A 12,055-nucleotide genomic window follows, 5' to 3' on the forward strand; every position below is an offset into this window, starting at 1 on the left:
CAGGTGAAACTCGAAAAATTTGAATATCATGCAAAAGTCCATATATTTCAGTAATGCAAATTAAAAGGAATTGCATTAATGCAGCTTAAAATTAGAATTTTGTGAAAAGGTTCAATAATCTAGGCTCAAAGTGTCCCACTCTAGTCAGCTAATTAATCCATAACCCCTGAGCAAAGGGTACCCGATATTATGACTTTGGGGTTTCATAAGCTGCAAGCCATAATCATCCAAATTATAACAAATAAAGGCTTGAAATATCTCGTTTTGCATGTAATGAGTCTATCTGATATGTTAGTTTCACCTTTTAAGTTGGATTACTGAAAAAAATTAACTTTGCGCGATATTCTAATTTTCCAAGTTTCACCTGTATATGTGCCCCATTCATTATGTGATTCAGCCTCCTGACGACGCCAGAGGGTGTGCCGAAACACGCGTTGAGGCATCGTTTTGTGCCGACAGTGCTGGGTCAATTGCCTAACATGAGTAATTATTACTAGTTTTTTTCATTGGTCCTGTGTCTTCCTTATGTATCCCTTGGGTATTGTTTTGGGCTTACTTCATGCCTACTACTAGCAATGTTACTGATATTGTTACTGTAGTCTGTTTGTAGCAATGCTATTTATATTGCTGCTTATAGTTAGCGATTACTTACATAGCTGACATTGCATTGCCCTTTGTATGAATACTTCATCTGGTATATAGCTGATAGTGCATTGCCTTTGAATAAACACTAGGGATGGCCTTGCTGTTCGCCCGGCGGTCGGTTCGTGGCGAATTTTGCTCGTTCGCGATTCGCCAAACATGCGAACATATTGCAATATTCGCGCCCGCCATATTCTTTTACATTGTGAAGAACTTTGACCCATGACACATCCATCAGGTGGTACAGGACAGCCAATTGAAAAGTTTCAGCACATGGACATACCCCCTACCTTATAAATAGACCTGACCTGGCTGCCATTTTACATTCTGTTTTTTGTCAGTGTAGGGAAAGGTTGCTGTGTGGTTACGGGACAGACTGTTAGGGACAAAAACGCTATCAAATAGGTCCACAAAAGTCCTTTTAAGGACTGGTATAGATGTTCTATTGATAGGTGTACAGTACAGAGGGGTGTAATACACTTATAATATACTTTCTAACATAGAAAGCATATTATAGTGGATTTGTATTGTGCAGAAGTGGTGAGCGGTTCTGCTGCAATACTGCAGCTACACAGAGTGACAAACGCAATTAGAAAAAATAATTATAACTGTTGTGATATACCAGTCATCCCCCCAAAAAACTGATAGAAGTGGCGTGTTATATACGAATAATATACTTTCTATATTGTGCATTTGGGTACAGCAACATTTGTTTACGGTTTTGCTCCGTTCCATCTGCTACACACAGTGACAAACGGTATTGGAAAAAATAATTATAACTGGTGTGATATGCCAGTCGCCCCCCCCCCCCCCCAAAAAAAAACTGATAGAAGCGGGGTGATTACCAATAATATACTTTCTATATAGTGCATTTGGGTACTGCAGCATTTGTTTGCTGTTTTGCTGTGTTCCCTCTGCTACAAACAGTGACAAACGGTAGTGGGAAAAAATAATTCTAACTGGTGTACGCGAAAATGAATAGGACCCATTGCGAACTTGCGGTTTGCGAACATTTGATCGCGTTCGCGAACCGTCCCGGCAGATGTGCGTCCATCACTAATAGACACTTTGCCTGTTATTATTGTTTATATACTCCATGCTGGACAGGTGACTTGGTGATCTGTTTGGTTGGTCTCTGATACACAGGGGTTCCTTAGCTAGTGTCTCCTTTCTCTGGGGAGTTCCAGCTTATGTTTTCACTAATTATTTTGTTATCCATTTGATATTCTGTATATTTGAAATGTTGTATATTTTATACTTATCAGTTGAATTAATATTCATTTGGGCTATTGATGTAGTTCAGTATAGGTTTTGCACTGGGGATGTTCTCCCTGCCTTGCTGTGTTGGTGGCAGTGTTTCATCAGCCTGGTACTTTGTTCCTTATCTTAGACTCATGCTGCAGTAATGGCATCTCCATTTTTTTCCAGACCGCCACATGGATGTCCTTTTACTGTTCTGCTTCACGTTATTGAACTGTTGTATAACAACAACAGATCTGTATGTATTCTTTGTTCTGAATGACTTAGTAAAAGGACAACATACGCACAAACAAAACATACGTGTCAGTATATTTAAACATTATACAACAGCTTAATTCCATCAGTGAGTGTACTCATGGACAATTCCATCATAAGTCCAGGAATAGCTCAGAGTTCCACTGTATGCTGCTTGCTAGAGCCAGAAGCAATCACGAAATGGAGGATAGGAAGCTCCAGGTTAAAGGTTACTGTCTCTCTATGTGAAAATGACCACTTCCTGGCAAGTCCTAATTTAACTATAAGTCCTAATTTAACTATAAGAAATGCCATGAAAACTAAACCCATAAAACTTTGAAGGAATTGCTTTTTTTCCAGTTTCCTTCTTCCCACTACATGTTATGCAATTTCAAATAGTGCATTTAAAAAATAAAACTTGTACCGTAAAAAACAAGCTTTCATATGTGAATTTATGACTCCGGGAAGACAGGTAATATTAAACAAAAACAGAGAAACACCTTGTCAGGAAGATGTTAAAAAGCCAAAAAGATCCATATGTGCATGCCCTCTAAAACACTCTAAGTTTCACCCATGGAGCTCTAACAAGCTGAGGATATGTAGGGTGGTGGGTGACTTATTTAATATTTGGTGTAGGTGCCAAGTAATTTTTGGCACAAATGGGGTAATTTATCAAACTGTTGTAAAGTAGAACTGGCTTAGTTGCCCATAGCAACAAATCAGATTCCACCTTTCATTTTCCAAAGGAGCTTTTCTCCTGGTAGTGAGTGGTCCAAAAAAGTATATTCCCCTCCTTTTTTTTCTTTGTGGATTAAAGCGGTTCTTTCCCTTTTTCTTACTGATGGTTTATTCTTTGGACAGATGATCAGCATCTGATCAGCAGGGATCTTCCACCCAGGACCTCCTCCGATGAGAAGTTTGAGAAGGCAGCGGAACTCGCAGTAGTATTGCAGCGTCTCACAGCTTCCCACAGGCCTGTGGCATCACTAGGTCTAGGTGGAGCTCAGTCTCATTGAAGTGAAGAGGGCTGAGCTGTGCCCAGGCCAGTAAAATAGTTGTGATGTCACTGGACTGCAGGTAGCTGTGAGAAGGCTGGGGCACTACAGCTGATCATTGGGGGTCCTGGGTATCGGTCTCCCGCTGATCATATGCTGATGACCTATACAAAGAATAAATAATCAGTAAGAGAAAGGGAAAGAACCCCTTTAATGTCAATTCAGTTAATAACAGACTATTATACTGTCACTAGTGTGCCTGATATATTTCTGATTTTTAAGAGCTGTATACAGATAGTTAATTGTGAGATGGGGACTGCGAGACTGCAGCATTATGTTCAATGGAGAAGGACTGTGTTGTTTTTAGGTTATCAACCTGATGGCCTATATGCTGTATTTCCTGAGTCAGGACTGTAAGCTTCTGTTTAATTGGACCCAAAGCCTCCTCTAGGGCTTGTTTAATAAAGGATCTATAAACTGGGAGGCTACAAGCCTCTCCAGCCTCTTTGCCATAACTGCCCCCCTCTGCAATGTGATCTGGAGTGAAGCATGCCGTCACCACCATCTTGGCTTCTTTGGGAACTTTTTCACATATTTCGTCATGCCTGAGGTCTGATACAGGGTTATGGCAAGAAAACCTGCGTCATCAGGCTTGAGTCCACTGATCTTGACCATCTCTGCTTCGGTGTGCGGTCAGTATCGGCATCCACAGTGGGATAAGTCTGGAAGCTCAGCAAGATGAGCTCAGCTCAGGCACTAGCTCTGCCCCCAGTGTGCCTGATATATTGTTCTGCATCATAATTATATTGTACTGGACGCTCTCCGATTGATTAATTTAAATATTTTTTATTTTTTTTAATGCATTCCGTTGATAGGAAACCACTGTGCCTAACATATTTTCCAGCATAACCTTTATGATGTACTGGACTCTGTACAGCAATGCAATAAACTTTTCTTGATATTCAGTATAGTGCAGAGTTTGGACTATCATAAAGAGAAAGTTCAGGTGGAGGGGATGACTGAAATGCATAGCTGTGTTAGTGACGGCAGTAGTAGCACTCGGAGCCATGGTGGTTGTTGTGGTAGGAGTATTGGAAACTGAGGTAATACTGCACTTGGGCACATATACACTGACAAGCAAAAGGGTAGCAATCTTTTGAACTTTTGACTTTCAAGCTCCCTTCCACTATCTCACCATCCACTACAGCTTTGAACGTGAGACTGCCATCATTTTATAGACAATTATTTGTCATCTCGTACATAAATTGGACTCGGAACTAATTAGCATATGCAGATTCTTGTCATGTAACTGTATTGTTACTGTTTTGCGCCTACAATTCTAAATTTTTATTTTTATTATTTTGTTAGTATTTATTTTGTAAATCCTCCTTTGGCTTTCAACACTGCCTGAATCTTCTGGGCAGGCTATCAATCAGATTCAAGCATGTATCGAATGAAATCTGTTCCCAGGTCTCTTCTACAAGTTCCTAATGTTGGTGCATACTGATCGACTCACTGGGGTACAAATACAGCTTTTTCTTATACCCACAAGTGTTCGATTGGGTTGAGGTCTGGGGACTGTGGGGGCCATTCCAGGACTTCTACTTCATTGTGATTGAACCATTTCTCTACCAATCTTGACATATGCTTAGGGTCGGTGTTCTGCTGGAACACTATGTTATCCTTTTCATGCCCATAGTACTCGAGTGTACAAACTATCTTGCCTCGTAGGAAACTCACATATAACTCAGCATTGAGACCACCAAGGTCAAGTATCCAACACCTTTGGGTGTGAAACAACCTCATATTATCAGGCTTCCTCCACCAAACTTGACAGTTCCTTCAATTTGTTGACCGGTTAGCCCCCTTATTCATTGCTTCCTACAGACCCATTTCCACCCATCAGAGCCCAGTCTATTGACTTACGCCTCATCATTCCAAGTCACCCGTTTCAAATCTCTACTGTCCACTGTTCCTACTTTTTGTTTGCAAACTAGAGTTGACACTTCTGATGATGATACTGAAGTCGAGATGTCTTCACCTTTTTTCGGGCCACTATTCCAGACTTGTGTAATGTACGTTGTATGTTACTTGCATGGACATCTGTGATCTCACTATTACGAAGCATATGAGTCACCTCCACTGCAGTGTTTGTCGCGTCAGAACTAATAGACCTTGTGATGAGCCGACTTGCTGACTCTGATATTTTGCCTGGATGTCCACCTCTTGGCTTTGGTATGGATGGATGACCTTCATTTTGCATTTTTTCAACTGTCATGGAACTGACATGATGCAGTTTGGCAAGTTTCTTCTCTATGTTACTATGTTAATAGAGGAGCAAAAGAGTAACAATGCAATTACATTACAAGAATCTGCACAAATAATCATATGTTAAATAGTTGTAAATCCAATTTATGTATGAGATAGCCCTAGATTATTGTATATAAAATAGTAGTCTCTACGTTCGAAGCTGTACTGAATGGTGAGATGGAGCCTGAAATTCAAAAGTTCAAAACATTGCTACACTTTTGCTCACCAGTGTAGAGGTGAGAATCATGAGATGGCAAGGAGCTCATAACATCAGAGTCTGACAAAAGTGGTAGGGTGATGAAGACTAGAGATGAGCGATTCGAATCCCACAAAGTGGAATTCGATCCAAATTTCAGGATAAATTTAATTTGCCTAAAAGCCAAATTTCCTCGTGCTTCATGTCAGCGAATTAATTTAACCTTAAATAGTATAATAAACAAAAAAATTCTAACTTACTGCCTCCATTTGCTCGGGACAGGCTGCCAGCCTCCATCTTGCTTGAAGATCGCTGCTGAAATCCTGTGCGGCGCGAAATTGCATCACCACATCAGCCGGTATGACGGCATGATGACGTAATCTCGCACCGCACCGGATTTCGGCCGAGATCTTCAAGTAAGATGGAGGCAGCCAGCCTATCGCGAGCAAATGGAGGTGGCAAGTTTGATTTTGTAAGTTTGAATTATAGTTAATTTTACACTCAGATGCCGCGATCATGTATGAATACGGCATCTAAAGGGGTGCAATGATGGGGGCGGTGCTATCGCTGCCCCCTGCCATTGCTCCCGCTACTTACAAAAAAAATGCGCTTTGTCACAATAAATTCCTTCATCTCTAATGATGACCATGATTGTGTGTTGGAAAGGACCTACTAACTAGATAAGGTTGAAGAGGAATTGATAACATCAGAGGGGTGACATACAGTATGACCAAAACCTCAAAACAATTTGCCGAAGCAGATCTGCTACTGCTTTCGTCAGCTTGATAACTGGTGATGGCACTACTGCTGTTGCTCTCAACTCAGCCGCTGTCCAACCTTGTGGCTTGGTAGAATTGTTGAAAGTGCTACTGGTGGAGACTCTGTGTGGAAATCTTTAGTGTGGGAGTTGATCTCTGCATTTCTAGCTGACAAAACCATCACACTGTGAAAAATCTACATGCAAAGAATAAGATGTTGCCACAAATGCCTCTTTTTCAGGACATAAAGCAGCATCACATGTTCTTGTGACAATTGTGAGAAAATTGAACTGGCCAGTAATGTGAGCAAGATTGTCCTCCTGCTCATCATTCTAGTAGCCAGGCTGCATCTAAAAGTAATGCATAACTGTCATCACCTTCAACATCATGCTACTGCTTGTCCTGTTCCTAGTAATTCTTCTCTTCCTTTCCATTGTTAGTCATCCATAATGGAATATGTGGGCAGGAAACAACAATACGCTCCCAGTAATCTGTTTGTGTGTCAACTGAATTCTGACCTAGACAAGCTACTGGCAAAACAGTCAATCCTGCACCTTTTAGTGGACTCCACTGCCTTAAGGGAATTGATGGTTTGAGTTCAGCCTTGGTGGAGGATACCAGGCTGCCATTATTTCTTAAAAAAAAAAAAAGCTGTACCTATCTTGTACTCTCATGTTGTGGAGAATGTGAGCTGCGTCTTTTAATTCTTGCAGTGAGACATCATCATTAATATGTGTACCTACTGAACTGCTACTGCCAAGGACAACACGTGTCTTTTATGGCCTATTTTAATGCCCAGAGAGCATGTGTTTTTGTGCTCTGACAGTAGCAATTAGATATGAGTCAAGTTATGGCAAATTAGATTCAGCTGTTTTGCCGACTGTTACAAAGGGTTAATTAGGGTAAAAAAATAAAATTTATACATTAGATCACACCATCATGATTGAAGACACAGCATGATTTTGCCCACTATCTTTAATCAAGATGGCTGTGATGGTCTCTTTGCATGCAAATGGATGATGTGAGTATGCATTTTTTTGTTTTTACCGCCATTTCAGGGAAAACTGATCTATAACCACAAAGTGCAAGGAAATTCGGCTTTGCAGCTGATCAAATTTTGCTCAACATTTAGTGGCAACTCATCAGGGATACGTGTTACATACTCAGGCTTTTTGAAGCTAGCAGATTTGTAACTAGTGAAAACGACTATAGCATCAATGATGTCAAATTGCTTATATTTATATTGAAGCAAACACTCTTGCAACTAGAGATGGTGGAAAGAAGAACTGCTTACCACCATTTGGCTGTTGAGGACCCACACATAAAGGAGTTAGTGGAGGATGATAAGGAGCTTAGGCTTTAGGACAAAGAGCACGAGGAGAAGGTGGTGGTGGAGGAGGACATTGAGTTTTGACAGACACAACTAGTAGTTGAGGTTGTGGCATACATACAATGTCTTGAAAATGTATTCCTACCCTTTGAGCTTATCCACATTTTTTCAATACACCCACAAACCTAAATGTATGTTATTGTGATTTTATGTGATAGACCAACACCAAGTAGAAAGTATATATGAATTGAAACGAAAATGATACGTAGTTTTCATAATTTTCAATAAATAATCTGGAAAGTGTGGCATGCATTTGTATTCATCCCTCCTGATTAATTGCTTTGCTGAAATTACAGTTTCAAGTCTTTTGGGGCATGACTCTACCAGTTTTATACATTTAGAGACTGAAATGTTTGCCAATTCTTCTTTGCAAAATAACTCAAGCTCAGTCAGATTTGTTGGAGAGCATGTGTGTACAGCAGTTTTCAAGTCTTACTACAGATTCTCAATGGGATTTAGGTCTTGACTTTGACTGTGCCATTCTAACACATGAATTTGCTTTGATCTAACCATTCCATTGTTGCTCTGGCTGTATGTTTAAGGTCATTGTCCTGCTGGAACATGAAACTCCACCCAAGTCTTAAGTCTTTGGCAGCCTCTATCAGGTTTTCCTCTGTATTTCGCTCTATCCATCTTCCCATCAATTCTGACCAGCTCCCTGTGCCTGCTCAAAGAAGCATCTCCAAAGCATAACGCTGCCACAACCATGTTTTATGGTGGGAATGGTGTGTTCTCATCTGACCAGAGCACCTTCCTCCACGTGTTTGTTGTGTCCCCTACATAGCTTGTTGCAAATTGGTAACAGGGTTCCTATGGCTTACTCCCCTTGCCTGGGCTGTCAGTTTAGGTAGATGACCATGTCTTGGTAGGTTTATAGTTGTGCCATACTCCTTCTATTTTTGGATTATTATTGTACAGTGCTCTGTGAGATGTTCAGAGCTTGGGGAATTGTTTTATAACCTAACAGTCCTTTACCCTTCTCCACATCCCTGATCTGTCTGGAGTGTTCCTTGGCTTTTATGATGCTGTTCTTTAAAAACCTCTGAAGACTTCACAGAACAGCTATAGTTATATTGAGAAAAAATTACACACAGGTGGACTCGTCTAATTAGGTGACTTCTGGAGGCAATTGGTCACACTGGATTTTATTTAGGAGTATCAGAATACAGGGGGCTGAATACAAATGCATACCAAACACTTCAGATTTTTATTTATAAAATTTTTTGAAAACCATACATCATTTTCTTTTCGGATATAATACTTGGAGACTGGCACTCTCAACACATGGGGTCACACAGTTCTCAAGCAGGTCACAATATTTATTAATAGTACATAAAAAGTTAAAAGACTAAAATAGATTGAGCATAAACCAACAATCAATTTTCTCAATAAAGTATCGATAATAACAAATATGCCAAGATCATATGTTTCCTTATTTTCTATAGGTCATTCCTTCTAGTCCTTCACAATTGACCACCTATAGAGAGAAATACCTAAATGGAAAAAATAGCAAAGGAGAATGATGAGAGTGAAGGATCCTTCTTCTTCTCCTTCTTAAGAGGAAAGGTCCGATGGAATAAATATTCCAATTATAGTGGGCTTTCAATAAGATGTTCCTTTTTATGTCTGATATAGACTTAGCAGTTCGGCAGTTGAAATATGCCTGGTAGTGACCCACTATGTGGGCTTACCTTTTCTTCATATGTGCCGATCAGTCATTCGGATATATCGGGGTCCCGCTGAGAGCCGGCGTCCCGGCTGTTGCTCTGTTCAGCGTCCCACGTAGATTCAGAGACGCACTCGTCGCTCCGGAAGTGACGTATTGGCACTGAAGGTTTTGGTAGTTGTTCCTTTCTTCCGATTCAGGTTCAAGCTGTGATAGTTACAGCCAGATGAATTTAAAGTGCACTATTTTTCATATGATGTAAAGAGTCTCTTCTTATAAGTAGGTCATAATCGGATCTTTGGTCAGATCACTGGACACCAAACGCGTTTCGGGGACGCTTCTCCCCTTCCTCAGTGGTAATGACTCTACTTCACTTTTAATCGGTTTTTATACTCTTAATTGGAAAATTCAAAGATCAGACATGGAGTGTATGCCAGTATGGTTCCTTTCACTTTATATCATTTGTTTTTGATTTCTTTATGTCAAAAAAGTGTCTTTTATATTTGTTTTTATCAGACATTCCATATATTTAAATATTTTTCAATTTTTTATTATTTTTTCCACTTGCGTTTTTATTGCGTTTTGGATGCGTTTTTTATTTGACACATGCGTTTTTTTGTCAAAAGCTGTAATTCTCTTCAAATAATAAAGTTCATGAAGGGTTTTATTGCATCAGCTTTCAATAAGCTTTTATATTCTTTTTTGTCATAATTTTCAGAATCTATTTGTTTACTGTCTAATTGGGTTATTTGTCATCATATTATGATAGCTAGCATTCCTATCACCATATAAATCGATTAAACATTATAAAATAATAAAAATCAATATTTTAAAAAAAACAATGTTTAAAGAAAGTGAACTGCATATGCATTGTGTTTTTCATATTTATTTTGGTTCCCAATGTTGAGGAATATCTATATGTATATCCCTCAACATGGTATCTTATTCGGACCATTCAGAGTACATGGGTTCCAAAAGATATTAAATGAATCAAACATCATTTAACAGGAGATTGAGCCGATTTTGTTTCTCATGTTTATGATAATATTATTCTTGAGGTTTTGTGTCTTTTCCCAAGGTATATTATATTGCATGAAGAAAAGGGTACATCTGCTTGTCTCCAAGGGAGAATCGCAGTACTGATAAACAGTTAAACATGCGATTCCCCATCAGAGAAAAGCAAATGTCCCAGCATCCTAAAGAAAGCCAAAAATCTCCAAATCCGCATTTAGTCCTCTTGGTATGAGGCTTCCAAAATCATAAATCCGCTTTGATTCAGCTCTTGACATTTTTTCGATATGGTTGCCTCCTCTCCAGTCGTGGTCTATCTGCTCCAGTGCTGAGAAGGACAGGCCTCCGCTCTCCTTGTTGTGAATCTCCTTAAAATGTCTAGATAGTGCATTATTTTCACAACCTTTAGCTATATTGTTAAGATGTTCAGAAATGCGTACCTTAAGTTGTCGCTTTGTTCTTCCAATATATTGTTTATTACATGGGCACTGGATCAGATAGATCACGCTGGAGGAATTGCATGTTAAAAAACCCTTAATGGTCATCGAAAATGCATTCTGTGTAGAGGAGATTTTCTCTGTTTTTTTGGGGAATTTAGTTTTTTTGCAGCCCATACAGGATCCACATCTAAAGAAACCATCTGGTTTTAACCAGTTTTGATTCATTTTTTTTCTGTTTTCTTTTAACAGTTGGTGCTATCTGGATGCCCAAATTGGGCGCTTTAGTATAGGTTATGAGGGGATTTGCTGGTAATAGTGGGCCAATAATCTTATCATGGAGAAAGTGATGCCAATGACGTTTTATAATTCCAGTTATCTGTTTAGAACGAACATTATACGGTAAGATCATCCTAAATTCCGAATTTTGATTCGGTTTATATGTTTTAGTATCATCAAAAAAAGTTTTTCTATCTAGTTTTCTCACTTTGTCTAATGCCTCTCCCAGTAGTTTTTCTGGGTAAAGTTTTTCCTTAAATTGTGTTCTCATTATGGAGGCTTCCTCTTCGAATTGGCTGTCTTCCGTGCAGTTTCTTCGGATACGTCGAAACTGTCCGAAAGGAATGTTCATAAGCCAATTCGGCAGGTGACAACTTGAGAAAAGAATAAAACCGTTCTTAGCTGTAGGTTTGCGACATGTATTGCAAACATATTTTTTTTCCTTTTCTGGTAATCTGGATATCTAGGAAGTCTACCTTTTCTGTATTTGTCCCAGCCGTAAAGCATAAATTATATTTGTTGTTGTTCAAATCTTCCAAAAATTTTGATAGACTGGTCTCATCTTTACGCCAAATAAAAATAATGTTGTCTATATAGCGCCGCCATAGGACCAGGTCCCCCCCAGCCTGGGATTGATGGTTTCCTGTTCCCACTGAGCCAGAAATAAATTGGCATAGCTGGGGGCGAACCTGGTTCCCATGGCGGTGCCCCTTAACTGTAAATAAAAGTCCTTCTCAAACATGAAATAATTATGGCGTAGGATATGGCCAACTCCTTCCACAATGAAGTCTATTTGTTCCAATTTTAAGGTATTGTCCCCATTTAGTTGGTTTTTAAGGGCCTCAATTCCCTGTTCGTGATCAATCACAGTGTATAG

The sequence above is a fragment of the Bufo gargarizans genome, chromosome 2, assembly GCF_014858855.1.
Source record: "Bufo gargarizans isolate SCDJY-AF-19 chromosome 2, ASM1485885v1, whole genome shotgun sequence".
NCBI classification, from domain to species: domain Eukaryota; kingdom Metazoa; phylum Chordata; class Amphibia; order Anura; family Bufonidae; genus Bufo; species Bufo gargarizans.